Here is a 22,494-nt window from a genome sequence, read left to right as displayed (position 1 = left end):
CCTACACTCATCCGCTCCCACACTCAACCGCTCCCACACTCAACCGCTCCCACACTCAACCGCTCCCACACTCAACCGCTCCCCACACTCAACCGCTCCTCACACTCAACCGCTTTCCACACTCAACCGCTTTCCACACTCAACCGCTTTCCACACTCAACCGCTTTCCACACTCAACCGCTTTCCACAACTCATCTGTTCTCCAGTCACATCCACATGCTTCCGTTTAGTGTAATTGTCTGTTCTGTACGCTTCATCCATTCTAACTGTTTCATTTATGTCATTCACTGTATTCCCTTCTCATTTATTATGTCGTTTTGATCGGTTCAGATTTCCTGAGTTTCTCAATGGTTTATTCGTATTCTCTGTTTCATTGTTTTGATCTACTTTACTCGTTTAAGCCTGCTTGTCTTTCTAGTTTACATTCGAGTTTATTTAGCTGTCATTCTCGCTTCAGGTAGTTTGATGGGTCGGTATTATTGTGGTGATGCTGGATTGGTTTTATGGGAAGAGCCAGGTTTTCAGTAGTTTGCGGAAGGACGTTAAGTCTTCAGTTAAGCGGATGTGGGGTGGGAGTGAGTTCCACAGGGTTGGAGCCAGGGCAGAGAATGATGATCCGCCTAGCCTGACTGAGTTTGTCTTGGGAATTACTAGGAGGCCGGCTGAGCTTGATCTTAGGGTGCGAGTGGGATGATAAGGTATTAGTTTGTCTTGAAGATATTGCGGTCCAGTTTTATGCAGTGCTCGATGCGAGAGGCATAAGGTTTTGAAAGCTACCCTACGGGCTACAGGAAGCCAGTGCAGTGTTTTAAGGGCTGGGGATATGTGGTCTCTTGGACTGAGCGCAAGTAGTAATTTGGCCGCTGCGTTTTGTGCTCTTTGGAGTTTATTCAGTTGGTAGGTATGGATTCCGAGGTAAAGGGGGTTTCCGTAGTCCAGTCTGGATATAACGATTGCTTGGACAGCGGAGACTCTGTTGGGAAAAGAGAGGTATGGAAAGACGCGCCTTAGGTTTTTAAGGTGGTGGTGGCAGGACTTTGAGACATTGTTGACTTGGCGCGAGAGTGTTAGGTCGGAGTCTAGGGTGCAACCAAGATTTTTTACCGTTTTGGAGGGTGTAGGTGAGTTGCCCATGGCGGGTGGCCAGGGTAGCGGGTGCGGAAGAAGGTCGGAGTTGCCGCAAACCATGATTTCTGTTTTGGAGGGGTTTAACAAGAGGTGGCTTTGGGTCATCCAGCGCTCTATGTTTACGAGGCAGGATGCCAGGTCGGGTTGGGAGTTGGGTTTCGAGTTCTGGAATTTTAGAATAAGTTGAGTGTCGTCGGCGTAGTTGTAACATAGGATGTTGTGTGAACGAATTATTGGTGGGAGGGTGATCAGGTAGAGATTGAATAGGAGGGCGGATAGACATGCTCCTTGAGGGACTCCCGTGTTGACTGGTCGGGCTTGGGAGGTAAAGCTGGAGAGTGTCGTTATTTGGTGCCTGTCTTTGAGGAATGAAGCTATCCATTTAAGAGCGGTTCCACGAATTCCTAGTGAGTGGAGGCGGTCTAGGAGTATCGAGTGATTGATCGTGTCAAAGGCAGCGGATAGGTCAAGAAGGATTAGAGCGGCACATCCCGCAGAGTCTGCTGTCATTTTAAGGTCGTCCCAGATCGAGGTTAAGGTGGTTTCAGTTCCGTGGCGTGTTCTGAATCCCGATTGGGCGGGGTCAAGGAGATTGTTGGCTTCAACAAAGGCGTTTAGTTGGGAGTAGGCGGTTCGGTCAATGAGTTTGGCGAGGAATCTGGTGTTTGAGATTGGGCGGTAATTTTTGGGCTCGAGAGGGTCGAGCGAGGGTTTTTTAATTAGAGGTTTGACGTGAACCATTTTGAATGCTTTGGGAAAGATACCGGAGGAAAGGGAGACATTTATGATAGATCTTGCGTGTTCTCCTGCGCAGGTGGAGGCAAAGATTTCTTTAAGGGTTGTGGCTGGGCAGTGGTCCAGAGGGGATCCAGATGGTTTGCGGGCAGATAGGAGTTTGAGAAATTGTTCTGGTGATATTGGACTAAAAGATTCGAATGTTGGTTGAGTTGAGGTTGTAGTTGACGGGCTGGCCGGTACGGGTGGAGGATTGTCAATTGGTTGTAAGAGAGCCATTTTGGTGTTTAGAGTTTTTGTCCTTTCAATAGCTGTGGTGTAAAAGTGGAGGGAGAGTGAGTCGCACAGTGATTGTGACGGGGTCGCGACGGTTGTATTACAAGTTGGATTGGTGAATTCGGAGATGATTTTGTGGAGTTCTTTGCTTGGGTTTTTGCAGTTTAGGATTCGGGCGTTGTAGTGGGCTTTTTTAGCTTTCCGGATTTCAGCCTTGTACCGGTACAAGTGACGGGCCAAGGTGGTCCTGCTTTCGTGGGTTTTCTCATTTTGCCAATTGCGTTCTAGGTATTTGTAGTGTCGTTTACTGGTCTTCAGTTCAGGAGTGAACCAACTGGGGAACGGGCCACGGCGGGTTGATGGTTTGCATGTAGGGGTGAGTTGCATCAGAGATGCGTTGAGCCATGAGTCAAAGGCTTCAGGTGTTAGTTGGTTTTTAGGGTTGCAGGTGGGTGGTGGGGACTGGAGGAGTGCCTCGGCTAGGTCAGGGGTGATTATTAGTTTTTTCCAGCATTTGCGTAGGATCGGAGGTTCAGATGCGGATACGGGAAGGGGGCCGGGTGCGGTGATGGCAAACGAGAGAATGAAGTGATCGGACCAGATGGTAGGAGTTGGGGGCTTTAACTGAATCTGGGTGTCTGAGCTAAAGATGGCATCGAGAGTGTGTCCTTTAAAATGAGTCGGTCCATTTATGTGGGGTTGGAGATTAATTGCATCTAGACCGTCGATTAGGGCGTGTGTCATAGGATTGGTGGGGATGTCGAGCCATATGTTAAAGTCTCCGAGAAGGGTGAGGTTGGGATGGTTTATTTGGAGGGTGGCGATAGAGTCGCAGAGGTTGTTTGCGAAATGTCTATCGTAGCCAGGGGGCCTGTAGATTATTAGGAAGGTGAGTGAGAGCGACGGGGAGAGGGATAGTTTAACGAGGAGAGATTCGCAGGATGGAATGGAGGGTTGGTTGTCCATGATTGAGGCGCGGAAGAGAGATTTAAAGACAAATGCTACCCCCCCTCCTCTGGACGGACGGTTCAGTGGGATGAGGCGGTAGTCGGGCGGAAAGGCTTCATTTGCGATTGGGCTGAAGTCATCAGAGAACCAGGTTTCAGTGATGAAAACTAGGTCAGGTTTGACAGAGGTGAGGAGGTCAAAGATGCAAAGTCTGTTTTTTGCTACAGAGCGGGCGTTAAATAGGATACAGTTCACATCGGCAGGGAAGGTTGGTTTTGGTGCTGGAGCGGGAAGGGGCGGAGGGGCAGAGAGTAGCGGGAGAGGGGTAGGGATGGTGGTGCTAGGGAAGAGTGGGCGAGCCGAGAGTTTTGCAGGCTTCGTGCGGGGTTGGGTGGATGTGTGTGATGGGATGATCGGGATTGGGGTGGGGGATTTGAGGATGGGGGGAGGGCGGTTGGGAGTTTCGGTTGTGGTGAAATCGAGGGCGAGGGGTTTCAGGAAGGGCGAGGATACGGGGGAGAGGGGGGATTGTGGGAGAGATGTGGTGGGGCGAGACAAGGGGGGCGAGGAGAGCAGAGAGGTAGAGGGGGACCAGGAACGCTTCCTTTTTAGTTTCTTTGCTGCGATTGGCGTGAGAGAGAGGGTAGGAGGGTCAGAGGGGGAGAGAGAGGCGGCTTCGGTTCTCGCTAGGGCTAGGCGCGCAGTTTTTAGGGAGGGGAAATGGTGCAGTCGGATGGGGAAGGTGGTAGGTGTATGGTGGCGAGGCGCGGGGTGGATGGTTGCAGGGTGGGGTGTGGTAGTGGGGAGAGCGGGCCTGGGCAGTGCTGGCGGGTCGGCGGTGAGGTTCAGGAGATGAGTGGTCTTGGGGTGGGTGGCACGCCATCGTGCCCCCCTGGCCTGGTGTTTGGAGAGGGTGCTGGCAGGGATTGTGGAGGAGGATGGGTTGTCTTGGGAGCGGGGGGGGTGAGGGAGGGCAGATCGGAGAGTGGAGGAGGTTCGTGGGAGTAGTTTCTGACGGGCATTGGTGGAGTTGGTGTGCAATTGGGTTCACTTCTAAAAGCAGGTGGGAGACGATTCGAGTTCGACTTTTATATAGAGGCTCTTGGGCGTGACTTCTAAATGTGATTGGGTGCACTTCTAACTGTAGGTGGGAGCAATTCTAAATTCAACTTCCTAAGGGAGGGTATAGGGTACAGATCTAGATGCGGGAACAGTTCTAAATTCAACTTTCACAGAGAGGCTATTGGGCGCAGCTTCTAAATGGAATTGGGTACACTTCTAAATGCCGTTGGGTACGTTTCTAAATGTAAGTTGGACCGATTCTAGATTCAGCTTTCTCAGAGAGGCTGCTGGGTACACTTCAGATGTGAGTGGGAACAATTACCATTTAACTTTCTCAGAGAGGCTATCAGGAGGAACTACTACATGCAATTGGGTAGTGGGATTATCTCCTCTCTTATTCATGGCCACTCTTAGACACACAGCCTACATGTGACAGAAAAAACAGACTCGTGATTTGGTTGCAAGGAATTACCTATCACTTTGGCCATGAATTGTATTGATACGTTGATAACAGGTATGAAATGTTCACATTTCATGCTATTCGTCCCTGGTTTGGGAAGGATCAAAATCCGAGCTCTATTACACTCTTTCGGCAACATGCCATTTATATCTACCTCATTGTAGAATTTAGTGCTATCAATGCTACACAGGATTTATAAAATTTTATAGGGAAGCCATCATCCCATTGGATTGTCCCGGCAGCCATCTCACATAAAGCCTTCTGCCCTTCCTTTCCTCCACACTGTGCCTGGCATCTGTGTCTTAAGAGTAAGGATTCAGGTTTGCATTGAGCTCTCTGCATTCCCACCAAGCTACTGTACTGCTGCTGCATATAGTGTTTGATAATATTCTGCAAATGAGCTTCTAATTTTAGTCAGCTGTGAAATCTAAGCTCCATTATCTGCTACTAAGCATAGATGCAGGAGGATACCTGTTATTTTTTAAGCTAGCACACTAAAAGCCGGCCCACTTTTTCTCGCTGTTCATGATGCCTTTGTTTAAAAGAAAATAAGGCAAATTCATTCTGTTTCTATAGTGTGCGTTTAAGTCATTTTTGGCTTTGGTAAACTTCAAGAGCCGTAAAGGGTATTGAGAAACTGTATATCGGTTGGAAAATCTTTAAGTATTGCCTCCGAAATAGTTGCCTCTTTCTCTCAGCATCGTCTGCAAGTTGAGGGGCCTGGTATCATGATCCCGCTTAGGAATACTTTGGGTACTGCCCACAACATACACCCTGAAAACAGAGCTTTTTTCAGGGTGGTGTTGTTTTTTTTGTTGCTTACTTTCAAGTCCAGGAATACTTTCAGCATTTGATTAGGGAGCACTTTGTCAGCTGTTTGCCTGTAGTTGCTAATATGTATCCGTTCTATGTAATTCTTCCGAATATTGAAGGCTGCAGACACAAAATACCCATTTTCTTTTACCGATTTGGTGCAGCCTTCAAAATTGGGACTTATCACTATTTAGTGGGCGTTTCACCCTGCCGAACCCACCTATCCATCGATCCCCACTCGGCCCATACTTGTTATTCAAAGTTTCACCCGCACACCCATCTTTGGCCCCCTTCGTTATCCCTGCAGTTAATATTTCTATTCGACCCCCGCCCTCCCATCACAGTCACAGACAAATACAAAAACAAAACACACACGCACTTACTCCCCCACCCGCCTCCCTCCCTCCCACACAACAAAACTCTCAATCAGCACGTGAACCCACAGACACTTTTCTTTTCACCAATCACTTTTCCCTTCCCTTGCCCCTCCCTTCCAACTACAAACGTGCCACACGAGCACAAAGAAATGGACCTCCGTCTCCGCGGCACCCATCTTCTGACCGGCAGTGCCTGTCGGCTCCTGCGTGCACCTGTGTGTGGCAGGGGTATGACAGTTAGATTTAGAAAGACTGCTCTTTCGTTAAAATGAAAAAGACTTTTTCACTCCACACCATTTATCCTCCATTTACTATTAAGTGGCCTTGCAGCAGAAAGTAACAATTTCACTAATATTGGCACATGATCAGATGTTCCCATTGAGAGGATCACACAGTCTAACAGCCAACTCGTGCAATAAAGAATGAGAGATGAGACAGTAATCAAGCCTGGGGCTGCGCCATATATGCAGTGTGTTGGAGTTTGTTCCCTGGATAAGCAAAGTTGTAGGCAGAAAGGCTCCATCAAGCCATGATCATTCAGGAAATCCGTCAATATTGTTCTGTCCCTGTGGGCAGTTACCTCCGGTCTTCCTATTTGGTCCAACACTATGCCTCGTGCAAATTTCCAATCACCTCCAAAGATTGTTGGAATTACATCAATGTCAGTCAATAGCCTATTGTAATTAGAAAACAAATTGCGTTACAACAATTCGTGCAATATATAGATTGTAGGGCTCGTTTCTGCAGGCCTATTTGTATTTTGGCCAGAATAAGCCAGTCTTCACTGTCTTGACAAGTTTAAAGTAGTTATACTGTAGAGACTTGTGAAAAAGGATAGTTGCACTGCATTTCTTTCTAGACTCTGTTGTTGCACAACTCTAAATCGCCCCCACCCAGACCCCCTGACGTTTCGCTGTGTCCTCCATGGTAACACCGGTCTCCTGAAAGAATGCCACATCTTGCCTTTTAGTCTTCAAGTAGAGCAACACCATCTTTCTTTTAACGAAACCATTGAATCTAATGGCGTTGAACAACATTTAGGCCAAGACATGTGTATGAGGCATAAAGGGTGAGAACTGCTTACAGTAAAAACCAATGGGAAGAAGTGATGGCGGCACACTCTTCCTTCTACCTGACACTTGACAAGAAATTACAGGGAGTTCCCAAAAACTATGCGAAGACCCCTAGGAATTTCAACTTCAATAAGGTACCATTTAAACTAACAATTAATGTATAAGTACCACGACATTATGTAAAATGCCTACCTATTCTATAGAGCCCACCATCATTACTGTCTGTGGTTGTGGTTATTTCTCTGTGCAGAGTTATGGTACCTCCCGCGGGACAGAATGAAGAAATAAAGAAATGATGGGTTCTCACGCACACGTGGTCTTCCTTCATAATGGAGGGTGCGGTTGCGGTGCATGTAAGTGAACGTGTCGATGTCCAATGCTGTTGCTAGTAGTGGAAGTACTCCCAGTAGTCATCTACATTGTACTGAAGTGCCAGGACTTCCGTAGCTCGAGAGCGCTTAGTCAGTGCTAAGACGCCAATTGAATTCGAAACTAGGGAATCCAGAAATAATACAAAATCATCAGGTTCTGTACATTCTGTAGAGTTGCCATCTTGGGTTACGACCATTCTCGCTGAACACAGTAGGCCTCATTTAAGATCTTTTCAGGGCTGTCCACAGTTGTAGATTTTTTCTCTTTTCCATTGTTGGTTTGCTATAGTCCACTAGGAGATTTATATATAAATATTCACTGGTTGCTTAGCTTACCATAACTTGCGAATTTCTGGTGTTTTTCGGTTTTACCTGTAACCATAACACCCCTTTAACAACGTTTTTCAATTGAATTGTATAGGTTTTTAGTAGCACAACTTACCCATAACGTCCCTTTAACAATGTTTTTTCAGTGAATTTCATTGGTTTTTAGCAGGATACCCTTAGTTTGAAAGATGTACTGTGCGACATAGTGAAGCTGCTGGCACCATGTTAATGCGCAAAGCAGCCGCGGACTATGCGTCTAGTTGTGGACATCGGGTGGCATCCAACCTGCTCAGGAAGGCAGGTGCTCTCTGACATAGTGGTACCAATCACCAAACACAAAGTACATATACAAACAGCACCATGTGCAAGAATTGCAAGGCAAAATAGAGTAGGTGTGTAAATTGTGTACTTATGAAGCAAACAGGACAAAGGCATAGGGAGTACACCATAACGGAATGCACCAACAACAGAAGTGACGTCTGCCTTCAATAATCTTACTGCACTGCTACTGTACAATGGGAACAAAGAACGAACGGCCAGAGTAAGGACTGGAAAGTACTAAGACCAGAACGTTACTCCAATGTAGTAAGCACACTTAAGTTTGTCTGATAATTGCACAGGTGCTGCAGTATACAATAGTAGAGAAGCATAACGTTTCTTTTTTTTACACAGCAATGGCAAACTCCTTAGAGGGGCTGGAAGAAAATGTCCCTATGTCGTAATGACTAACGATACTAACCCCATTGGTACTCACAGTTGTGTGAAGCGTAAATTATGTAATATATATAGCTTCATGTACACCAAACACATTTCCTTTTCTGCAAGAGGACATATTGGAAAGGAAAGCAAGGCAGCACAAGCAGCACCCCTTCCACAACAGCATACGGGCATAGGAAAGGAACAAAACTCTGTGCATAGGAAAATGGACAGCCTGGAAGGTAAAGTGGAAAAACTGGTGAACAATTGTGCCCCCTTAAAGGATGCATAGAAGGGTATATTATGGACAAAATAAAACAGCACTGGCAGACCTGCACGTGTACCCGTTCCCCATGTCAGAGCCTGCCATCCCCTCAAAATCCATATGAGGTGAGGCGTTACGGTGATACCGCAATCTCTTCCTCCCCTCACAACCAACTTGTGCAAATCCCTAGTTCCCCACAATAAGTATACACTTCTGCTACCCTTTCCCTTTCCTAATGGTGTGTGTGAATGTGTTCAAGTAAATGTTAATATTTAAAATGTTGCTGTGTGTATAGGTGGTATTGTTTTTTTGTTAAAATGCCGTTCTGACTCAGCGGCACACATTTCTCGTTGGAATGACCGCAATTAAGGAAAAGGTAGGTGTCCTATGGACACCGCAGCGGCCCGGCCTCTCCACAATGACAATGGAGGCATCCATTCGATGCCAGCACGCTCTGCATGTCCGCATGTTGTCCACCACCTATGATTACGCGTGGAAGCGGACATTTGTTCGTTGTGCAGGTACATGCATGTGTATCTGTTCCTCTGCGCCCTGGTAACACCGCCACTGTGCAGCATATGCGAAGGAACGTTAATTAGGACGAGGGGCCCACCCACAGATAAACATTGCACCTGCCGTACCCTATAAACAGCCACAGTCTCCCAAAATGGTCAGCGCACGTGTAGCACACTATTATTCAGTAGAGAAGTGGCAAAGGTGTGCATAGGACACCTCTGCACATGCGCACAACGTATTCTGCCCAAAACGCATCCTGCGGACAGCTGTCCCAAAGGAGAACTGTGGCGACGTCACCATGGGACCACACCCACGCTGCGCTTGGGCCCTTATTTGGGTGACACGATCCAGACCCTCGGGCAGCAGTAAAGTACATTGTTGAGCAATGTACGGAGTGTTTTTCGGAAAGTACACACTTACAAACACAGCACAATGTGCCATTGCACATGTATGTATGTTTTTGAACAATGTAGGCCTGTTTTCCGGGTGCAAGTACTCCACAGGAACCCTACAAAAGGCCACAACCCAGAGCTGCTCCACAATCTGTTTTCAGAATTTCAGAACAGAGTAGCAGGCCACATAGGTAGCAGGCCACATAGGTTTGCCTTGTAAGTGATGGTGAACCAAATCTGCAACTAATAGCAACCATGTCAGTCCGGCTCAGTATGCACAGTAATGGAGAAAATTATGAACGGCCCTTCCTGTGACCCACACTCGCAGGTGCAATAGTCCCCACGGTCCCAATCTCATGGGTAGCATGCTGAAAATGGGAGTATGTGCAAGTGCATTTCCCCAAGGACGGCGAGGGGCGTGCCCCACTAAAGCAGAAACATTCCTTCTTCCCTTTCCACTTTCTTCTTTCCAGCACGCCATCATTGGTTACTGTTAAAAAGTTCCACACGCATCCACCAATAACATTGAAGAGCTCTCCATGTAACAGTATCAGTTCTGTACAACAGTCCTCTGCGTACACACCACCCCAGAAACATTATTGCACCATCCCTCTGCCTCCACAACCCCATTTCCATGACTGCCTTCCTCAAAATCCCCAGATGTGGCTTTCGTGCTGCGTGCGGGCGTGGGGGAACAAATTGCAACCAGGGTAGGGGGAGTTCGTTGTAAGGGGCGGCACTGAAAAGAGCCTTTTTTTATGCTTCTAGAGAAAAACCTTTTCTTGTGCTGACATTGTTACAGTAAACTCTTCACTGCATCTTGTAGACGGGCAAACAAAACAGCATTACCAATGGGAGACAACAAAATGCCATTTCCTTGGAAAAACTCTGCATTTCCACAACTAATGAGGTCATTGTTGCAGAAGAACATCCCACCAACGGACAAAAATGTATACATGCTTCTATTGATGAGACACCTTCCTGCCTCTGGCTCAGAACAACATCCAGGAGCATTGCCCCAGCAACCTCTTCAGTCGACGGAACAAACCTAAACAAGACACGTAACCCATATGCATGCCGCCGTACTGGATGACGATAAGATCGGCAGTAGCAAAAGTGGCTAGGTCTTTGCAAAGTGCACGCACGTTGGCGAAACTGCAATCATAGACAGCATTCCACAATGCGTACACTCCTTCCAAACCAAAATTGACATAAAAGTGTCTTTCCAGGGCATACTTGTGCAGATCTATCACAAAGGCATCACACAAAGTCAACACAATGCTTTTCGCCATGTCAGCCAGCCTCACTAAGCAGAGTAATGAACAACTGTATTACCACCCCTTCCTGTGAACCACACCCACACTACCTGATTGGATAATCCCCACAGTCCCATGTCCGTTGGCCAGCATGGTGAGACGTGCAGAATGTGGCACGTGCACTTCCCAAAGTACTGCGAGGGCCGCATCCAGTAAAGCAGGTGCAGTCCTTCTTCCCTTTCCACTACCTTTTGTCCACCACTACCTCATTGGGTACAGGTAAATAGGCACACATGATTCCACCAATGCCATCCATGACGTTAGCACCTAACACTGTCAGTTCTGCACAACACTTCATAGGTAGCGTTACAAATTCAGCCAACAAGGGTCCTGTCACTCAAAAGCACGTCCAGTAGAAAATTCAGTAAAAAGATTGCACGATTTGTGCATCCACATACATCCACATGAGCACCCATCACCACAAAATGGAGGTATGAAAACTTTTTCTGCGGTATGTTTACCACTGTGTTATGAGTGCCTCTGAGCACGGTATCTGCCACTGAGCGTACATTACGTTCTTTAAAAGCATACTGTTTTTTTTCCGATCCCCTACCATCAAGTGGCACTTTTAAAAAAAATGAATTTTAATAACGCGCCACATGCCCGCAGGCCCCAGGGCACACACAAAACATTCACAGGACACACAAACAGAAAGCAGGCGGGAGAATAGATGAGCTGAAGCTAAGGCTGGTTATTGTGGACTAAGGTTGAAGAGGTATGTTTTTATGGCCTTTTTGAAGAGAGGGTAGTTCTGTATTTGGCGTATAGCCACTGGGAGCGCGTTCCAGAGAGTAGGAGCCTGAGTGTCAAAGCTAGCACCACCGAACCGGGCCAGTTTGAATCTCGGCTGAACAAGTATTGTGGCCGTTGGAGAACAAAGAATCCTATTATTTGGCTTGATCTTGATACGCTCTGATAGATATATAGGACTTGTGTTGTGAGAGACACACATTTATGAGCCCGAGTAAGCAATTGTGTGATATTCTTTGCTTTACAGGAAGCCAGTGTAGAGTTTTTCTGAATGTAGAGATGTGTGTGCGACGCGATAGTTTGAAAATGGTGAGCACAGCATTGTTCTGTGAGACTTGCAGTGCCTGTATGCTGGCAGCAGTAGTGCCGGTCAGCAAACTATTGCAGTAGTCCAGCCTGGAATTTATGAGCACTGTGGACAGCAGAGCGCAGTTGTCATTTGTTATGAAAGGTTGGATGTATTGTATCCGTTTATTAATGAACGCACAGCTCAACCAGATATTGGATACGAGACTTCATTGAAAGTTTGTCATCAAGAGTAACGCCTAGTGTTTTCCCTTTTGTTGAGACTGTTATGACATGATCACTCTGTGATGTTGGGCCCATGCCACCTCCCCCCACCAGGCGAACCCCTGCACTGCCTTTCTAGAAAACCCCGCACTTGGGGACTGTTTTCTGTATCCCTAACAGTTCTTCCACCACCTGATGTGTGCACTGATCCTTGCACTTGGCACAATCGGCCCGCATTTTTACTTATTGTCATTTCTTCTTCTTCCCATGTATTGCACCTTCCCCTCACCCCATCAATGCACTTGGGCGATCTAAGTCACACCTGGCCTAGTAGGTTAGTTGTCTCTGTCCCCTCTGTTCCCCCTCCCTTGCCTCGTTGCGCTTTGCTAAACGTGTGTATAGGTGCATTACGCATGCCATAGCATACAATTGCACATCATATGATATCATACACAGAATGCATTCATACAGTAGGATGCCTGCCACTTACCTTGTACACTGCACAGGTTTCTTTTTTTTTCACAGTACCCAACTTACTTCACACTTTTCAAAAATGATCGCTCAGAAAGAGCACTGCATTCATGTTACGAACTTCAAACAAGGACATACAGTTCATGCATACACCCAAGATGCCTGCCATTACCTTGCACACTTCCACCATAGCCCCCTGCACTTCTTTGTACAAAGAGACATTCAGCCACAGTTTTTGCATACACACCACAACCACATACCTTGTTGAGCAGTGTCTTTTTCTCCACAGTCCCATTTCCATGGCTCCCATCCTGAAAATGGCTGGATGTGGCACGTGTAATCCTGAAACTACAGCATAATCTGTGGAGTTTTTGTGCTAGGATTGGGGGGGCAAGTGGGAAACAGGGTAGCCAATTGGGTCTTTAGTGGTCCATCTGAAAAGATTTGTTTTTTCTTAGTTTTTTTTAACGTGTTTTTTTATGTGCTTGCAAACCATCTTTTTTGTTTTTTCTCTTCGTATGACTTTCTGTTTTCTTCTCCTCCTTCAATTATTACCGAATTATGGGCAACGCTTCATGCACAGTGTACAAGAAAATTGTATTGCCAATGGCATTCACAGAAATGCCATTTGCATGGAAGTAGTGTATGTTTTGGAAATTCATGCTCTCATAGTGGGTGGAGAACATCCCATCAGTGCACATAAATGCAGACATGCCTCCGTTCATAAGACACCTTCCGAGCAGTGGCTGGGGACAAATTACACTGGCATGGTCCCATACTCCTCTTGGGGAATGGGTGAGAAAACGACCTTGGCAGTGGGAAAAATCTGCATCACTGCATTCATCAACTTCTTCAAGTGCCGGGGCAAATGTCCACACGACATATAACCCAAATGTAGGCCTTCATAATGTACCACAGCAACTTCACCAGTAACAATAGAGGCCACATATCTGCAAAGGCGAACTAGCCTGCCAAAACTGCACGCATCGAGACTGGCCCACAAAATGTCCACTCCTTCCAACCCGAAATTAGCATCAACGCCTCTTTACACGGCATACATGTGCAGATCTTGTGCAAATGTATCACCCACGATCAGCACTGTGTGTCTCTCCATGTCGACCAACCTCATTACACAGAGAGTATTGGGAGAAAGTAGTACTGCCCCATCCTGTGAACTACACCTTTGACACCTGATTCCATAATGCCCAAAGTTCCATTTGCATGCCCACCATGCTGAGAGTGGCAGGATGTGGCGCAGGCTCTTTCCCAGCTACAGCGAGGACTACACCCCAGTGAAGCAGGGACAGTCCTTCTCCCCTCTCCACTGTTCTTCTTCTAGCACTTCATCATTGAGGACTGTGAAATATTCACACATGCATACAGCAATCACAGCCAAGAAGTCTGCATCCAGCACTATCATTTCTGTACAGCACTTCATATTTACTGTTCAACACTCCAAGTACATGTTGCATGTGCTTCCAAAGCACCTTCCGTACAAAGGTGTGGAAAAAAACACGATTTAAGCATCCAAAATCGTCTAGAGCGGCACCCATCACACCTTTGACCATGCACACAAGAGTCTACTGCTTGCCGACACCCATCACAACATAATACAGCCATGCATGAGAACATGTGGCCATAAACCACAATCCACAAACGTAACATAGCCAGCGGCACTTCTACCCAACCCCAGCACTATTACACAGTGATTTATGGAAACATGTAACAGTTAGCAGATTCCTCAAATATACCACTGCCTCCGCCACCCCTAACCACTTCCATTCACAAAATATTATTTCACTGGCAACCAAACCGCACAATCGTCACAACATTAGGCCTACTCCCAGAAAGCTACACAAACCAGAATATCCAAGTACATAGAAGATTCACTTCAACTCTACCCTCTTCTATACTGACAGTGTTCCAACACTGCATCCAGTGGGCACACTGCAAGACTTTTCACTGCACAATCTCCAGCCATACACCGAAAACTGTAGGATGTTCTAACAATGACCACACCCATGGAACCAACAATGTATGCATGTCAGCACACTTCTGGTGCTCTATGAAGAGTAAAATGTGCTCCACAACCATTCTGTGAAGGTGACCACCCTCTGAGAGATGCAGTCAAAACTGCAGTGCTGCAGTGGGTGTGGTGAAGGCCTTGGCTTTCGGGTGCATGGCCTATAGACTTTGGCCATGCAACCAATAGTCTAGGCATTGGCCTCCCCATCGCAGCGTAATCCAGCCATGCATGGCAACATGTCACCAAGTACCACAATCCACACACATACCACAGCCACCGGCACTCCTACACAAGCTCTGCACTGTTATACAGCTATGCATAGAAAGATTCACCTACCAGAATCTACAAACTTAACATAGCCTCTGGCACGCCTACGCACTTTCATTCACATACAATGGTGTTACTGCCAACCAAACCAACCAACAGTATATGCATGTCAGCTGACTTCTGGTGCTCTATCAAGTCTACAATGTGCTCTACAACAATTCTGGAAAGGTGAGGAGTCTGTGACAGATGCATTCTAAACTGCATTGCTGCGGTGGATGTGGGCAAGGCCTAGACTATTGAGTGCATGGCCTATGGCCATTGGCCATTGGCCATGCACCCAATAGTCTAGGCTTTGTCCACACCCGCCGCAACGTAATGCAGCCATGCATGGCATCATATGCTCACGTACCACAGCCACCGCCACTACTACCCAACCTCCACACCATAATACAGCTATGCATGGAAACATTACACAGCCTCCAGCACCCATACCCACTTTCAATCACATAGTACGTCTACCAGCTCCCTATTCAGTACAGAAAAGCAATACGTCATATTGCAGTACAGTAGTCTGCAATCCGCGCAATGGACACTATGCAATCCTATGCGATATGCAGTTTAGCCCGTATCCACTTCTATGCACACACTATTGAAGAATTGTGCCCACTTCACACACTGCAGTATCCATGCACATAGAAGGTGCACTTCAACCCTACTCTCTTCGATACTGTCAGTATTACAACACTCCAGTAGCTGCAGCCATGGAGTGAACACTGTATGATGTGCTAAGAAGCACCGCACCCATGCAATCAACCATCTATGAAATGCTGACGAACCACACACAGAAGGCAACAATGTGAAACCTAATTCCAACCACGGCACATAGTTGTCGCTGCAAGTCCTCCATCCATGCAACACACCGGAGTACACGCTATTTTACAGTGTGCATGTCATTTGCAATGCACTCCCCTTCTGCAATTGAGCCTTCTGTCCGTGGAGCGAACAGGGAAATGGGTTCACAGAGCCAGATAGCACACATTTTCTGAGACATACATTTCAGTTCTTTGCAAGAAAAGTACTGGTCGGATTTCCACCAAACACACAAAAGCACACTTTCTGACCCAAGCCACCACTCCTGTTGCAAAAGCTGTTCGGTCTCTAGCCGTGCGCAAAGTCTATGGGAAAAAAAAATGTTGGGACCCCCCTATAACTTTTCCTCCCTGCACGAAACCTCCCCAAACTTTCCAAAAAAATTCAGTGCAGGCCATATACTTTTTTTGCAAAGATTGGTGAGGATTCTTCCAGGAGGAGCAAAGTTATAAGCCGCCAACAGAGTGGTCTTCCTATGGGTTTAGCAACTTAACCATAACTACACGGCCGCTACAGCAAGCCGTGTGATGTATTACACAGCCACAGTAGTGGCTGTGTAGTTATGGTTAAGTTGCTGTTTCCATAGGAAGAACACTTTTTGGGCGGCTTATAACTCCGCTCCCCCTGGACGAATCCTCACCAAACTTTGCAAAAAAAAGAATATCGCCCACTCTGAATTTTTTCGCAAAGTTTGGTGAGGTTTGGTCCAGGGGAGGGGGGAATTATAAGGGGGGTCCCAAAACGTCTTTTTTTCCCATAGACTGAATGGCGGGAAAAGTTTGCGCACGCCTACAGCCCAAACCGTTGGAGGGATTGTCACCAAATTTGTGGCAGGAGCAGGAGCTTGGTCCCGAAAGCTTTTGTAAATTTGGTGAGAATCCGTCCAGTAGTTTTCTTTAAAAAGACCAAAAAATATGTCTCAAAAAATTAGTGATATCTATGTCCGCTCCGCAGTCACACTTTCCTGTTCGCTCTGCGGACAAGATACCGATTGGCTAATCCGTAGCGTCATGTCCGCGGACATGTGATACGTTCACTGATTGGATGTTGAAGAGCATGAAGTGTGTCAGATTGTTTCGATGCGCCCGCCATCTTTCATTCGTGTTTTGGTGTACGCGGCCATCGCCGCTAAAACATATTAAACAACACAACATTGCACTTGTTAAACTTAGGAAATACTGTCTCGGAAGGTGAGGGTTAATGAGGCTGGGATTGGATGTGGCAGCAGGAAGTCAAAAAGTGGTGTTTTTTTTATCACCAAATTCATACGGTAAATTGGAAGTTGTTGCTCAATATAATGTCCGTAAAGTACAGGTGAAGAATTACTGTGTCTGCGTTACAATGTATTTAAAATAATATTGCAGTGAGACTGGCGCCCTAGAGTTTGAAACCTGAGGCAGCCACCTGCAGTGTTTGATGGAAACAGCGGGTCTGCAAGTGTAAGTGACTACCAGTTCTCATGAATGCGTTGACACATGTTGCAAAGTCAGAATGTATTTGGATTCTGAGTGAAGGTCACTTGCTTTGCTTTTTTGGTTGCGAGCTCAGTAGGCCCACGCATCCGACTGAACCCATAGGGGTCAACTGTTTTTTGACCTTGAGCGAAAGGGAAAATTCAATAAGAATGCAGGGAGTGAAAGTTTGCAAAAAAGACCATTTGATAAGGTTATGCATTCAAAACGTTTGTAAGGCACATGTAATATCAGTTCATGAAGATTCTTTGGTGCAAGCACATTGCTGTCTGAGTTTCACGAAGACAATGGAATGGTCAATATCGTGTAAGTTTGCTTTTGACGACTTTACACCGGAACGAGATTTAATTTTTTATTACCTGAACATTAATTTTGGCAATGTAACTGAAGTATTATCTTTGTGTGTAGTTGTCAGTTATTTATAGTTATGGAGAGTGCAGATTCTCGGCATTTGTAGGCTATCACTAGATTCACCCATGTTCAATGCTAATATTTCTTTAAAATGTCATGTATGACCACATTGATTTGTGTATCAGTTTCAACGTTCTTTTTGTCTTTTTTGAAATAACGAGATTTAATTTTTTATTACCTGGACATTAATTTTGGCAATGTAACTGAAGTACTATCTTTCTGTGAATTTGTCATTTTTTTTAAATTATGGAGAGTGCAGATTCTCGGCGTTTGTAGGCTATCACTAGATTCACCCATGGTTAATGCTAATATTTCTTTAAAATGTCATGTATGACCACATCGATTTGTGTATCAGTTTTCACGTTCTTTTTGTCTTTTTTGAAATTGTTTGCTAAAGGTTGGGTATTGATACGTTATGTTTTCCAAATAGCTACATCCGGCCTTACTGCGATTTGCCATGGATTCCAGATGCCAAGTGATGGATTTTTTGCACGCCAGATGCACATACTCGTGACCGGCTGCCTAAACGTGACTGTATTTTGGGACGATCGCGCAGGACCCATTTGTCCGTACGCTGCAGTGGCGATTAGGAGTAAAATAACATCTTTTATGGTGGTGTAGGCCCAAGTTCATGCCGACGTCCTGGAATTCACTGTGCGACCGAAGCGGTTGCTTTGTCAAAAATAAATACTTTGTGTATGGGAACAGAACAACGTGTGCCTCACAATTAACATTTTCGATGATGACCGAAGAAACAAAGTTACAATTTGATTGAACATGGGAATAGTGCGATGGTCTGGGACTGTTTATTGTGAAATAAAAGTACATTACTAATTGTAAAGTGTTAATGTTTTCTTTTAAAAACCAGTTTATTATTTCAAAATGTGACGTGCTACGTTGTAAGTCGCTGTGTGTTCATTTTCCGGTTCTGCGTCACGGCACGTAGGTGCTTATGGGCACATTTGGCTACGCTGGAGAGGAACGTCATCCAAAAAAGGTGAAGAATATCATTAGGGTTGGTTATGTGACGGTCAGGGGCGGGCCATATGATTTAGTGATGTCAGGGCAATTTATGTTAGGCAGATGCAGCAATGGACAAGACTAGTGATTGCAAATGAGTTTACAAACTTTGTAGGAATTTTGTGCACACCTAATATGACAAATTTTTTGTGTATTCTTTTGACAGTTTTGAAAAAAAAACGTGGGTGGATTTACAGTAAATTTGCGTAAGGCTGATTGGCAACGACCGAAAAGCATGGTGTTGGAGATGTGGGAGTGTTTTCGTATTTGACAATGTAGTTAAAAAAAATAGCAGTATACCTTTACTGACTGAGGGGTAGGCTGTAGCCATAGTGATTGGGCAGATTGTCGGGGTCATGGTCTAAGGTCATGATCCGCACAATGTGGCTACTGGGCATGACTAGAAGAGACAAAAGATAGGATTAAAGTGGCCATGTCCACCTGGGACTGGCTTTGTGGTAAAGTTGTTTGACATTAGGATACATTTAAAAGGGAAGAAAAAAGTGCTTGTGGTAATATGTTAACAGGGTTTTCTTTTTTCTTTTTGCAGGCTGCCATGGAAAGCGAAGAGGGGCCCTGTATGGAACACCCGCCTTCCCTTTCTATGGAGGCCATTTTGGAAAAGGATTTTGTTTCCTAAACTGGGACGCCACAGGCGTTCCGGTTTAGGACTAAAAATCCTCTTTTTTAGTAGCACGGGTTACTGCTTTGGAAATCTAGATTGTTAATGGCATTTGTCCCCCATTTTAGGAGTGGAAGGGGCGGTAATGATCCAGAGATCTGGTAATGCACTCTCGCTTCGATTGGGCTGATAACTCGGCCTGCTGGCCCTTTATTCACCGTTCCAGTCCCTGGAACGGAGGATGAATGCTACTATATTACATTAGCATAACACAAACTGCAAATGGAAATGTTGGAAAATCTTATTGCGTCTATGTACTTTACTGAAAAATATAAAGTAGATGGAGTCTATGCGATTTTATTGTTGTTATATTTTTTAACTGTGAAAGGTGGTTCTTAAAGGAACATTTATTTTGCTTACGGATGGCTTTTTTTTGGGAGGACAGCTAAGAACGAAAGTTGCGGACGTAAATGAGCAAAAAGGCACCAAACAGTAATATGGAGGGGTAGGTGGACGGGGGAAAATGTTGTGCGTGTGTTATTTGTAAGGTAGGGGCAGTGTTTCTCATGCTCCTTCATTACAGCAGTGGTGCTGTTTCTTAGGGAGGAGGGATGGCCTTAGCTCATGTCGTTTTCAGATAAATAGTACTTTTGCTAAAAGTATGTACTGTGTACTAGATTGTTAATGGCTGAATACAAATAGGTGTTGGAGCTGTGCAAGGGAAATGTTGAAGTTGCAAGTTCCTACATCAGTAAAAAATGTAGTTCCACACTGTCCACGAGGCATAGATCTTATTGTTAAGTGTGTACGGGTTCTCGGACACGTCACCATGCTGTGCACCAGCATATGGTCATGTGGCATTCTCCGGAAGGTATGCAATGAAGTCAGATGTTCGTTTACATTATGGTTACATGCCACTACTAGAAATCTATGAACTTCAGTAAAAAAACGTTGTTAAAGGGACGTTATGGTTAAGTTGCGCTACTAAAAACCTATCAAATTCATTAAAAAAAACTTTGTTAAAGGGACGTTATGCTTAAGTTGCGCTACTAAAAACCTATGAAATTCACTAAAAAAATGTTGTTAACGGGACGTTATGGTTCCAAGTAAAACCGAAAAACCCTTGAAATTCACCAGTTATGGTAAGCTAAGCAACCATTATTCGTGCCACCACTGTGCACTGCAAAGACTAACACCCAGGACATCAAAGATGACCTCACAAATGTCATTGAGTGGACTTGTGCAGATCCTAAGGGCCTGTTATGAGCAGTGAAGCGGTTAGCTTGATAGATAGGTGCCTGGTTGGTTTTGGATTTGTGAGTAAGCGCACGGGTTTTGAGTGATATTCTAGAGGCAATAGGGAGCCAGTGTAGACTTTCTTGTGTGTCTGAAATGTGAGATTTCCTGGGGATGTTAAGGGCCGCCCTAATAGCATTGTTCTGGGTGACTTGGAGTTTGTTGATGTTTCTTTGGCTTGTACCTAAATATAAGGCATTACAGTAATCCATTTTTGCCATAACAAGGGTTCTAGCGAGGATGATGCATTTGGGGGCAGTTAAAAATGGTCTGCATTCTGTTATAAGCTTGCTGGTCTAGGCCAAAGCAGATATAACAGCATTTGTTTGTCTTGTGAGTGACAGAGTGGAATCAAGGTAGATACCGAATGTTTTTGTATCCTTGGAGATGTTAATAGTATTCCCGTCAATGGTAAAGGATTTGAAGGTGGGGTCCAGTTTACTGAGTCTGGTGTGAGAACCTAGGATGAGTAGCTCGGTTTTCTCATAATTTAGACACAGTCCATGATGTGCACTCCAGGCCTGGATGACCGAATAAACATCATTGAGGGCTTTGGAGTAAATAGCATGGTTGCCTAGCATAATTGGTATAGGTGACATCGAGATAGTCGAGAATATCAAAAAGGGGCTTTGTAAATACATTGTAAAGTGCACATATTGATCGCCTGCTTCATCTGAGTGGGCAGGGGCCCTCCGTGTGACAATGATTCATCGTTATGTTTCTGCAAGCATGAAATTCTACAAATGTATCGCCTCCACACAAAGTAATATACAGTGACCTAAATGCAACACTTATCCCATTTACAATTAATATTGCAATATTTATAGCAATTTGTGAAAAGAACAGAAATGACGATGATGGCGTATCCACCCCCCAGTTAGTGGTATGGCGTATGAAGTTCAAACGTTTTCAATTTCTGAACACTTTCTTGCCATTTGCCACCAAAATGGCCATGCCATTCCATGTTCATATTACAAATGGTGAAAAAGTTAGCCCTTGCCTTATGTAATGTTCCAGCAACAAAAAAAAAACAGTAGTTACCAATGATTAACACATTTTCCCCCACATCTAAAGAAAAAAGAAAGCATTTTCAGTCACCATACACACTTGGAAAAATAAATATACAAGCGTATGCTAATACGAATGTATGCAATAGTGTGCTATTCCTTTTCCATGTGTTATATACACTTCATAGCTTCTCCAGTGTGTATGCTACTGAGTTATCCATTAGGCTTATTTAATATTTGACAAATGTGTTTACAATTATAACCTACGGGTGTGTACGCTAAACAGTACGACATTTAGGGGCCGATTCATGGAACAAACGTGCGCCGAAAATCTACACGCAAGCAGGCGCAAGCAGGCGCAAGCGGAAAAAAACAGGCGCACGTGCACGCGTGCGATTCATGGAAGTCCCTGCGCGTGTCTTCCTCGGGATGTGCGCCAAACCCGTGCATGGCGCACACGTCACTGCAACATCCCGAAAGACGTGCGCGACGCGCACAGTGAAAGCGCACAACCTCTGCGCATACACTAGAAAGTGGGCGGAACACGGGGCGTAACGCGCGGAATGGGGAACAACTCGCGAAAACAAGGGCGTAACTGGGGATGTACTGCAGGAAAGCAGACGGAACGCCCACACGCACCCGAACCACACGTATTCATGGAATCGAATAGGGCAAAGCCACGCACAGCGAAAGACACGCACAAGCCCAAACACGTCCGCCACACGAAGGCAGGCGGTAGCGTCCCTGCGCATTACAAAAGTGGCAACATACAGCAATAGTGCCTGTGCGAGCGGGGCATGTGTATTTCGGGGTTGCGCGGGAAGTCACACACGCGATTGAGCGGGGTACGTGTATTCCGGGGGTGCGCGTGAACATTCTCACGCGATCGGGCCTGGGGGAGCGGGCTACGTGTATCTCAGGGGTTCGCGTGAACTTTTTCACGCGATCGGGCCTGGGGGAGCGGGCTACGGGTATTTCAGGGGTTTGCGTGAACTTTCTCACGCGATCGGGCCTGGG

Source organism: Ambystoma mexicanum, chromosome 1q (genome assembly GCF_040938575.1).
Source record: "Ambystoma mexicanum isolate Mex_15411 chromosome 1q, UKY_AmexF1_1, whole genome shotgun sequence".
In the NCBI taxonomy this organism is placed as follows: Eukaryota; Metazoa; Chordata; class Amphibia; order Caudata; family Ambystomatidae; genus Ambystoma; species Ambystoma mexicanum.
This window is presented reverse-complemented; position numbering follows the sequence as displayed.